At 37.6% G+C, this 10,818-nt stretch overlaps 1 pseudogene; it reads left to right on the top strand.

Annotated features, from left to right (window-relative positions):
- Positions 1-9,430: 9,430 nt before the first annotated feature.
- On the top strand, positions 9,431-9,972 carry LOC142442347 (centrosomal protein 20-like; annotated as a pseudogene).
- Positions 9,973-10,818: the final 846 nt, after the last annotated feature.

Raw genomic sequence — 10,818 nt, 5'->3', positions numbered from 1 at the left:
AGGAATAAAGAAGGCCCAAGAAAAATTGGTACATTCGAGTTATGGTGCTGACCAAAATTGAAGAATTTTGAAAGTATGTCAACTCCCAATTGAAAAAAAACCAAAACAGACCTGTCTTGAAAGAAGTATAACCAGAATGCTACTTATAAGAGAGGATGGACAGACTTTGTCTCACTTATTTTGGATATACTACAGGAGAGACCCGTATCTGGACTAGGACATCCTACACAGACAAGAAGAAAGGCAGGAATTTACTTAACTCTGACCTCAGTGCGAGAACAGTTTGTTCTAATAATGTGGCACTGTATAATACTCACCTTCCCGACAGGATTGCTGAAGACAAGACGGGTGCATAAGCAAATGTGAGGAAGAAAGGTGATAGTGCTTGGCTAGTAAAGGAAATAGTATCTGGGGTCTTAAAGGCTTGTAGTTAAACAAAGAGCCATTTAGCAGGAAAGCAGCAAAACCCACATAGAAGAAACACACCAGTCTGTGTGATCATGAGGAATCAACTGGATTAGGTATCAGAAATTCAAAAACAAGTAATCAAATTAACATGAAGAAGCATAGACAAAGCGGAGACCCCAAAGCCACCTGTAAGATAATTGGGCAGTCTCTCACAGGAGGGCCCCGCAAAAGGGATGATATATCCATAGTGCAGTATAGCAGTGATGAAACACATAACTATCCTCTTGTTCTTTAATATTTCCTCCCCTTCCTATTATGGTCCTAGTTTTACTTCATTAACCTGGTTAGACCTGTGTATGTTCATTTGTAAAATTAAGATCATTCAATACATGAAATCCAAGGTAGGTAAAACCAATAGAAATAGTAATGGAAGTAATGATTCCCTGGAGGTACAGGAAGAGGTGATGGGAGGGGGAACCGAGAGCAATGATAACTGTGTAACCCCACTCAAGGGGAATGAATAACAGAATTGTAGACGAACAGATACGTTGGATGATGTAAGACAGCAATAATAATAATAACAATATGTAATATAATAATAAGGGTTCTTGGAGGGTAGGGCACAGAGAGAATGGACAAAAGGAAGCTGATATCAGACAGTTCAAGGAGAAAGAAAATGTTTTGAAAATGATGGTGGCAGCAATTGTACCATTAGGCTTAACCTAATTGAATAATAGATTGCCATAATATCTGTAAGAACTCCCAATAAAATGATTTTAAAATAATCTACGGGAAAAGAGGGAGACCCCGAGGAAATGGATTGACACAGTGACTGCCACTGTGGGCTCGAGCCCACCCAGGAGGACGATGGCACAGGATTACTTGGTGGCCCCTTCGACTGTGAGTCAGAGCCAACTCGATCGCCCCTAGCAATACTATTACAGAGAAATAAACTAAAATAAGTATGCTAGCTTTAACACTAGTTACACTCTTAGTATATGCTCTTTGTGTAGTCCTAGAATTTAGAATAATTACAAGACACGGTTCACTTCGCTTATAAATCCGTTCAGAAGTGTTTCCTTTATCCTTGATTCTCTTGATTAATGTTCCCAGTGCAAATAGGTAAAATCAATCTCTTGAGGTGATTTATATTTTGGAGGCATAGGAAAGGAAAAGATTTAGGAATTTAAATTTAATGATCATTTTATGCTAAAGTTTCTAGAGAAAGCCTTTATATCGGATTTTGGTTTTGAATTTTATACCTCACCCTTGAAAAATAAGAAAAGGAAATAAAAACTTTCTAAATAAATTGGATAAGTAATCATTTTAAACATAATATGCAGGGACTTTTCTTTTGACCTTCTTGTCATAGAAAACTACCTAGAGACATTAAGCCTCTTAAAATAGTCCTTATGTTTTATACGATTTAGAAACACAATATGTGAAAGCTATACAATGAATAAGGAAAGCCAAAGAGGGATTGTTGCCTTTGAACTATAGTGTAGGCAAAGAATATTAAGAATAACATGGACTTCCAGAAGAACAAATATATGTTGCAAAAAATACAGTCAGGATGCCTCTTCAAAGCAAGGATGGTGAGACTTCTTCTCATGTCGTTTGGATGTATGATCCGGAGGCGCCAGACCCTGTAGACAGATGGGCAGCATGCTTGGTAAAGTAGAGAGTATGTGAAAATGAGATCCTCAACAAGATGGATTGACAGAGACGGCAACGATGAGCTCAGACATAAAAGTGTGAGTATAGTGAGGACTGGACATTGTTGTGTTCTTTTGTACACGAAGTAGCTAAGGGTTGTAACCAGCTTAATGGCACATAAAAACAACAGTAACTGCAGGCAAATGTACGAAAATACATTGCATCTAATTTGGCATTTGTCTTCCTGTTGAATGGTGAGGTTGTTGTATATGTACTGGATACTACCTGTCTGGTATCTATTTGCAAATATTTTCTTCCCTTCTACAGGTTAATTTTTTAACTTTTGGGATGCTATTATTTGAAGAACAGAAGATGTTGTTAGCATTTGGTATCATATTTTATAAACCATTGTCTTATCTAAGATTTACACTTAAGATACCTTGGGGGTTTGGGGTGTTTATTTTTTTAGAATTTATACTTTTAGCTCTTATATTTCGGTCATTGATCTACCTTGGGTGACTTCCTTTTTTTATATGTTGGGAGGTAGGGATCTGACTTCATTTTCCTCCCCATGTGGCTATATAATTTTCCCAACGTAATTTGTTGAAAAACTATTGTTCATCCTACTGACTGTCTTTGGGTTATTTTACAGGTGTGTATTGAACAGAACAACAGTACATACTGAGGAAGCTGTTTTCTGTGCTTGTCTGTATTTCCCTTCTTCTGGATTCTCCGTAATTGGTTAAACTGCAGGTGGAAATCATTCCCTATTGAAACTTATGAAAATGCTTTAGAAGCATTCCTGCCTTGTTATATTGCTCTTCCCTGCAGAGCTTTTGTTGACCAAAGGCAATTGGCAGGAGACTTGAATAAAGTAATTGCACAGTGCCTGCACTGAGGTATATTAACCTTCCTCCAAGAATTCTGTTTGCCTGTGATCCTACACAGAAGACACCTTGATATCCAAACCCGCAATTTTAAAAGCTGAGATTTTTATACATCTGGAAAGGTTGGCCTTTTGGCCTGCTCTGTCAGCAGGAGGAGAGAGCAACAGGAAAAGGCACAAAGACCTACTGAAGACTTGGCAGTTATCTTATCTAGAAACAACTATAACAGGAAAATAATGATATTTTAACTTCCCCATGTTGAAGAAAAATAATTTTTTCTAAATTATGTTAGTTGAAATATGTGATTTTGCTTCAATTGTAGTTCAGTTCCCAAGGAAAATACTTCAAGATATAAACACTATGATTTACTTTTTCAAGAGGATGTACCTGGAGCAGGTAATAAACACTGTATGTTATTAGTGACCAAAAGTAACCACATATGTAGAATGTTTGGAAACAATAATCATTAGATATACAAAACATAGGAAACCTAAAAAGAATCACAGCTTGTAAAGAATTTAGCAATTTTTTTCTGATCTGATTTATTAAGTAAATACTTAGTAAGTATTATTACTCATTTTGGCCAAATTTAGCTTGTCCACTGTCATTGAGCTCATTAATAGATTTTTATCAGACAATGAATTATATTCAATTTTTGGTAATTGCATCCTCCCTCCCAATATAATAGCACTAAAGTACACTTACAAAAATACCTTAGGGAGAAGGAAAACTTAACTTAAAAATGTATAATATGTATACTATGTGCATAAAATATGGTAATTTATATGTGTAGGGGTCTCATGGCTTTAGGATGGTAAGAGTTGGTAAAATTGTCATTTTCAGAGCAACTTTAGGAACTCTACAATTTGCTTTAGAAGTTTCACTAACTGATGAAAAATTGGGTGGAAATCTTCATAGTACAACACATTCACAAGATTAGCCAAAACATTAAAATCTGGCAAGGCCAAATGTTGATGATGTGGGAAACGAGTGGAACTCTGCTAGAGAAGAATTCAAGGCATAGGTAGTAAAACCGTTGATATTGTGAACATTATAAAAGGAACCTAATACGTGCCTATTGCTTGATCCAGTAATACCACTTCTGAGTATTTAATCAAGAGTCATTAGTGGATAGGAGTAACACATAAAAAGTGCAAAAATGTTTATCTTAATAGCAAAACTTTAACCAGCCCTTATGTTAAATAACAAGAGAATAGGTAAACAATTTAATGTGTGTGTGCTCATAAAATGGAATTATATACCTCAATAGAGAATAACTACTTGCTACATTAATGATACTCTAGATAAAATTAGCTTATGCCTCAGGAAGTTATTTATAAAGTTCCCCATTATAAAATGAGAATGGTAGAGCAGTAGTTATGCATTGGGCTGCAATCTGAAAGCGCCGGACCACCAGCCACTCCAGGGGGAAAAGACAGGGTTCCCTACTGCCATAAAGAGTTACAGGCCCCAAAACCCACCTGGGGGACTTCTACCCTTTCCGAAAGGGTCGCTGCGTCTGCATTGACCTGATGACAATGACAGAATGGGATATCTAAAATAAACCCGAGACATATATATAAACCACACACACACACACACACACACACACACACACACAAATGGATTTGAGGCTTACATTAAATCATAGCCATAGCCTAAGAACAATTCGTTCTTTTGAAATGTCTCTGCTTGATACTCACCCTCAGGAAAAGATCACTGAAGATATGGGGGGACTGTGATGAACAAATCGGATAGTACCAGGTGATTGGAAATAATAGTGTCTAATGTCTTCAAGGCTTGTCTTAAAACAAGCAGCCATCTACATGAGGTTATCAGCTAGGTCCACATGGAAAAAGCACACCAGCCTGTGTGATCCAAGGATTTCAAATAAGAAAGTCCAAATCCAAAGGAGGGAATGGTAACAGAACTTAAATTGTGAACACCTGATTTGCCAAAGTCTAGGAATGACATTGGAAGCCCAAAATCCATTTGTGCTGTTTCAACATGGATTAATGGTGAATTACCTCTGACCATAATTGAGAGTTCCAGCCAGTCTTGCTATCAGTCAGACAGCATTACAAAGGTGATTGTGGCAGGGGATGTCACATTTTTGGGTGCCGTCAGTCAATTCCAACCCAGAGCAACCTAATGCACAACACAAGGAAACACCATTGGGTGCTGCTCCATCCTCACAATTATTCCTCTGCTTGAACCCATGGCTGCAGTGATAGTGTCAATCCATGTCCTTTAGGGCCTTTCTCTCTCTCACTGCCCCTTTATTTTACCCAGCAATGATGGCTTTCTCCAAGGACTGGCCTCTCCTCACACCCTGTCCAAATTTTGTCAGATGAAGTCCTGCCTTCATTGTCTATAAGGAGCATTCTGGTGGTACTTCGTCCAAGACAGATTTTCCTTTTAGCAGTCCATTATATTTCCGATATTCTTCTCCAACAACAACACAATTCCTATGCATAGATTCTTCTTGAGCCTTCTTTATTCAATGTCCAGCTTTCACATGCATATGATGCAATTGAAAATAACAAGGTTTGGGTCAGGTGCAACTTAGCCCTCAAAGTAACATCCTTGCTTACCAGTCTCTAAAGAAGTCTTATGCAGCCTCGATTGACTAGATGCAACTGGTCTTTTGATCTCCTGACTGCTGCGTCCATTAGCACTGATTGCGCATTCAAGACAAAAACCTTGACAGCTTCAAACTTCTCCATTAATCACGATGTTACCTATTGGTCCCGTTGTGAGGACTTTGGTCTTTTTACGTTGAGTTGTAATCTCTCCTGGAGGCTGCAAACCTTGATCTTCATCAGCAAGTGCTTCAATTCCCCTTCACTTTCAGCAAGCGAGACTGTGTCGTCGGCAAATTGCCAATTGTTAATAAGCCTTTCTCCAATCCTGATGCCACATTATTCTTCACATAAGCCAGCTTCTCTGATTACTTTCTAAGCATACAGATTGAATATGTACATTGAAAGGATGCAACCCTGTCACACACCTTTCCTGACTTTAAAACATGCAGTATTCACTTGTTCCGTTCCCACAACTCCCTCTTGATTCACACGTAAGTTCTCCATATGAGCACAATGAAGTCTTCTGGAATTCCCATTCTCTCAAGGTTTTTCCTGGTTTATTATGATCCACCCATACAGTCAAATGTCATTGCATAGTCAACAAAACAAAGTAAACATCTTTCTGGGAGTCTCTTCTTTCAGCCAAGAGTCGTGTAACATCAGCAATGATATCCCCTGTTGCATGTCCTCTTACTCAAATGATACCTCCTGAAATGATGGGATGTTGACTGATTCTTTTGTGGTACAGTAACTCTATGTATTTTTCCATATTCTCTTCACGCTTCCTTCATCATTCAATGTTTTGTCCATAGAAAGTTCAATATTACAACCCAAAGCTTGAATTTTTTCATCAGTTCTTTCAGTTTCAGATATGCTGAGAATGTTATTCCCTTCTGGTTTTCTAATTCTAGGTCTTTGCTCATTTCATCATAATAGTTAGCTTTGTATCCTCAAGCTGTCTTTTGAAATTTTCTAGTCAGCTCTTTAATTCCATCATTTCTTCCATTTGCTTTACTTTTTCTATGATTAAAAACAAATTTCTGAGTCTCTTCTGACATCCACTTTAATCTTTCCTTTCTTTGTTATCATTTTAATGACCTTTTGCTTTCTTCATGAATATTTTTTCCATATCTTCCCACAGCTCATCGGGTCCTCTGTTATTAGTGTTTTCTTTTTATTGTTATTATTAAATACTTTTATTGGGGCTTTTCCATATCTTATCACAATCTATACATTCCTCCATTGTGTCAAGCACATTTGCACATATGCTGCCATCATCATTTCCAAAGCATTCTCTTCCCACTTGAGCCCCTGATATCAGCTCCCTGTTTCTTCCCCCTCCCCTTGCCCTCCCTTATGAACACTTGATTAGTTATAGATTTGTCATTAGTGTTTTCAATGCATCAAATCCATTCTTGAGATGTTCTTGAAATTCAGGTGGGATAGTCTCAATGTCATATTTTGGCTCTCATGGACTTGCTTTCATTGTCTTCAGCTTCAACTTGAACTTATAGATGAGCAATTAATGGTCGCTTCTGTTTCACAGTCAGCCTCTTGTCTGGTTTTAGCTGCTGATATTGAGTTTCTCTATCATGTCTTCCAAAAGATGTAGTCAATTTGATTTCTGTGTTTTCCACCTGGATTAAATACAAGAACACAAAAGTATACTATACACATGGACTTCTCCAGATAAAATATAATTCCATAGGTATGCATTTTGGTACAGATTTATTAAACTATACAATTAATTACTGGCTAACTTATGTTATTTGAAAATTTATGGCTTACTCCTTTTTTCACTTTTACTTGAAGTAATCTATTTCTTGAGTTGCCCAGAAAAATAGAATCCCTGAAGCAATATAAAGACTCTAAAGGTTTTTAAACATCATTTTTGTTTAGAATAGTTTTGTTTTGTATGAATGTAAAATAAAATAAAATGTGCATAAGTATTTATGAGTACACATACAAAAAAGCAAAGAACAACAATGAAAACCCCCAGAATGACCCTTAGGCATACACCATCAGGTAAACACACATTCTGATGCATAATGACTAAGTAAAATTTCCCCCATACTCAGTAAAGCTATTTCCTAATGCAAAGGATATAGTATATCATGGTATCAAATGTTCTTTCTGATAAATGAAACTACTACAAGAACTTTATTTGTTCAAAGTCATCAGAGCTATTAATGTAATGTAACAAACAACAACAAAAAACTACAACAAAATAGCCCCAACAATTCCCCTAATGCTACCTCAGAACAAACCTATAAAACTCAATTTCCATTAGAATGTTGTAGTCCTTCACACTAATAAGTTTTTTAAAACCAAGATCCACATTTAAACACACAGAGAATACACACACATACATATACATATACATATACATATACATATACATATACATATACATATACATATACATATACATATACATATACATATATATATTAGTCTCTCTTCATAAAACCCAATTACAATTTGAAGACATTTTGTATTTGCCCTTTTTTGCCAGCTCTTTTCCTTTCATGAGAAACATTACTCCCCACTGATGTCTGCGGCACCAATTATTCATTCAGGATCAAGGCCCCTGGGAAAGCCACTTGCTTTGTTAGCAGTGTCTGGTTTTGGTTTTTTTTTTCTTTGATTTGCTGTCATCAGATTCACTGTCAGGTAAAGACTCTCTTTGCGTACCATCTTTTTCTTTACCATCTTCTTTGAGTATTAAGAAATGCTTCAATGATTTGTGGACAATCAAAAATTTTTTCAGGCTCCAAGCATTATCATCACTTGTAAATCCCTTCAATTTATGAACTATTCCACCTTCCCATTGATAAGTCGGCTCAACACTTTATCTACCACAAATTCTTCAGATTCAGCCTCTTCAACTTTGTGACTCTTTCCATTCTGTTTTGTTCACATTTCAGCTTTCAACAAAGAAGAGGTTAAACCTGGGCATCTATATCACTTAAGAATGATCAAAAAATGTAATGGCACCTGCTTAGAGCAGAGTCACATATTTAGACAAAGAAGAGAGAGATATTAAATGATAAGCAGTCACTCTCCTGTCCCACAGTTAATTTGAGTCCAGCTATCTAGTTATTTCAATGTCAAGATATAAAATGGTAAACGGGTGCTTTTTTTGGAGGGGATCGACACTTTATTCAAAATATTGAGATGATTCAGACAAACATCCAAAAATGTATAGACTTTATGTTGCTTACTCGCCCACAATGTTACTTCAAACAGAAGAACTCAATCAATATTCAAGTTCAGCCTCACTAAACTAAGCCATATGTTAATTGAATTCTACCAGAATGGCTTTTACATAATCCCTAGACAGGAACCTTGTCAAAACCTTTGCTCAATACAATTCCTGGGACACTGCTGACATTCCGTTGATAGTGTATATTATAATTACTATTACAATAACAATATACAAGGGGAATTCAAACCTCTTGCAGGTTTAAAAATACTAGGCAACAGCCAGCATAGAATTTTAATGCAGAATCAGCAATGAAAAGAGAGATCAGAAGGTAATTGCAAAATCAATTTTAGCCAATGAATTCTCAAACTCAGCCTAAGTGGTAGGAGAAATAATACTTATTAGAGAAGTTGTCCTATAGGAAACAGCTAAGTTAAAGGGGGTATTTTTGTGTTTCTAGTACATTTATTTTACTACAGTGAAGCTGATATCTTAGTAGCTACATTGAACCAAGTATGTTTCCTGAAAGTTAAAGGAATTGGAAATATGGGTGTGCATGGGTACAGGTGTGTGTGTACGTAGGAGGCCCCACTGTAAGACCAAATAGCTCCGATTTAGATATTCAAGAAACTACTTAGCATGAAGGACGTCTAGTTCTTTGAGGCATGCCGCCTGTGGCCATTTGGAAAATGGCCACTGTCACAGAGCTGTAGGGTGTTTTAAAGGACACCTTAGTGGGAGTGGTGTGGGGGGAGGTGTATTGGGCATTTAAAAGCAAAAATCTGGCCTGAGGTTTTAAAGGCCTAGATGAGGATGAGGGTGAACCTTGATGACCAGTGTCTCGTGAAAACTGTCTAATTAATGAGTTGATTCAGGAGTATTTGAAACATATGTAAATATCCATCATTTGTCCCTGGAGCTCAATCTGGTCCACCTGTAGTTCCATTGAACAGACAATTTCTCATCCATGAGTTGAACTTATTTAAAGGTCCACAGGATAATCGCGCGGCTCTTTTATATGGGATAATAGCTCATTTCTTGCAGAAATCTAAGGATGGCATCCAGAGCTCATTTCTGTAAGGATCTTAACTTCAGCTTCCAAGCACAAGCTGTGGCAGACAGCAGAGAAGAAGAAAGCAGAGAAAGCAAAGAGATGGTCTCCTAAGAGCTGGGAAGGAGGAAAGCACGCAGTGTCCAAGATCTTCCTGTCGCTCAAGCAGCGAAGGGATGACACTTCTATTGGGGATCTTTTGGCTTAAGATTGCATGTATGAAATGACTTCTTTATTGTCCCCTTGTAATCAAAATGTTCCACTAATACACATATTTTGTAGGATTGTGAGTTTGTGCACAACACCCAGCCCTTCCCAAGTTTCTACAATTGTTAATAAAAGCTGTCATCTAGCTTTAAAAAGAAAGAAAGCATAGTTGTTTTTTTATGGATAGAGGAATTGTTCTTTTTTTCCCCTTATTTTTAAAATCATTTTATTAGGCGCTCATACAACTCTTATCAAAATCCATACATACATCAATTGTGTAAAGCACATTTGTACATTCATTGCCCTCATCATTCTCAAAACATTTGCTCTCCGCTTAAGCCCCTGGCATCAAGTCCTCAATTTTCCCCTCCCTCCCCGCTCTCCCCTCCCTCATGAGCCCTTGACAATTTATAAATGATTATTGTGTCATATCTTGCACTGTCCGATGTCTTCCTTCACACACTTTTCTGTTGTCCATCCCCCAGGGAGGAGGTCACATGTAGAGCCATGTAATTGGTTCCCTCTTTCCAACCCACTCTCCCTTTACCCTCCCAGTATTGCCACTCACACCACTGGTCCTGAAGGTATCATCTGCCCGGGATTCCCTGTGTTTCCAGTTCCTATATGTACCAGTGTACATCCTCTGGTCTTGCCAGACTTGCAAGGTAGAATACGGATCATGATAGTGGGGGTGGGGGAGGGGGAGGGGGAAGGAAGCATTTAGGAAATAAAGGAAAGTTGTATTTTTTATCATTGCTACATCACACCCTGTCTGGCTCATCTCTTCCCAGAGACCCCTCTGCAAAGGGGATCTCCAGT

Source organism: Tenrec ecaudatus, chromosome 3 (genome assembly GCF_050624435.1).
Source record: "Tenrec ecaudatus isolate mTenEca1 chromosome 3, mTenEca1.hap1, whole genome shotgun sequence".
NCBI lineage: Eukaryota > Metazoa > Chordata > Mammalia > Afrosoricida > Tenrecidae > Tenrec > Tenrec ecaudatus.
Note: the sequence above shows the minus strand (reverse complement) of the source record. Positions and strands in the feature narration are given on the sequence as shown.